The sequence below is a fragment of the Arachis stenosperma genome, chromosome 2 (assembly GCF_014773155.1).
Source record: "Arachis stenosperma cultivar V10309 chromosome 2, arast.V10309.gnm1.PFL2, whole genome shotgun sequence".
NCBI classification, from domain to species: Eukaryota; Viridiplantae; Streptophyta; class Magnoliopsida; order Fabales; family Fabaceae; genus Arachis; species Arachis stenosperma.
In genome coordinates, this window is record NC_080378.1 from 74,859,996 (window position 1) to 74,861,081 (window position 1,086).

The 1,086-nt window shown below is 41.2% G+C and overlaps 1 non-coding gene across 1 annotated transcript; it reads left to right on the top strand.

The window, feature by feature from the left end:
- Positions 1-586: 586 nt before the first annotated feature.
- On the top strand, positions 587-694 carry LOC130965019 (small nucleolar RNA R71). Its single transcript, XR_009081078.1, has one exon. It is a non-coding gene; the product is annotated as a small nucleolar RNA R71 (small nucleolar RNA).
- Positions 695-1,086: the final 392 nt, after the last annotated feature.

A 1,086-nucleotide genomic window follows, 5' to 3' on the forward strand; every position in this document is an offset into this window, starting at 1 on the left:
TAGTTGCTAAGTCAGAGGGGTTCTGCTTAGAATTCTCTGTCTGTTGCTGAGAAGATGATGGAAAAGGCTTGCCATTGCTAAACCTGTTTCTTCCACCATTATTGTTGTTGAAACCTTGTTGAGGTTTCTCTTGATTCTTCCATGAGAAATTTGGGTGATTTCTCCATGAAGAATTATAGGTGTTTCCATAGGGTTCTCCTAGGTAATTCACCTTTTCCATTGAAGGGTTCTCAGGATCATATGCTTCTTCTTCAGATGAAGCATCCTTAGTACTGCTTGGTGCATTTTGCATTCCAGACAGACTTTGAGAGATCAAATTGACTTGTTGAGTCAATATCTTGTTCTGAGCTAAAATGGCATTCAGAGTATCAATCTCAAGAACTCCTTTCTTCTGATTAGTCCCATTGTTCACAGGATTCCTTTCAGAAGTGTACATGAATTGGTTATTTGCAACCATTTCAATCAGCTCTTGAGCTTCTGTAGGCGTCTTCTTCAGATGAAGAGATCCTCCAGCAGAGCTATCCAAAGACATCTTGGATAGTTCAGAGAGACCATCATAGAAAATACCTATGATGCTCCGTTCAGAAAGCATGTCAGAAGGACATTTTCTGATCAATTGTTTGTATCTTTCCCAGGCTTCATAGAGGGATTCTCCATCCTTCTGTCTGAAGGTTTGGACTTCCACTCTAAGCTTACTCAATTTTTGAGGTGGAAAGAACTTTGCCAAGAAGGCATTGACTAGCTTTTCCCATGAGTCCAGGCTTTCTTTAGGTTGTGAGTCCAACCATGTCCTAGCTCTGTCTCTTACAGCAAAAGGGAATAGCATAAGTCTGTAGACCTCAGGGTCAACCCCATTAGTCTTGACAGTGTCACAGATTTGCAAGAACTCAGCTAAGAACTGATGAGGATCTTCCAATGGAAGTCCATGGAACTTGCAATTCTGTTGCATTAGAGAAACTAATTGAGGCTTAAGCTCAAAGTTGTTTGCTCCAATGGCAGGGATAGAGATGCTTCTCCCATAAAAATTGGGAGTAGGTGTAGTAAAGTCACCCAGCACCTTCCTTGCATTTGTTGGCATTATTGTTG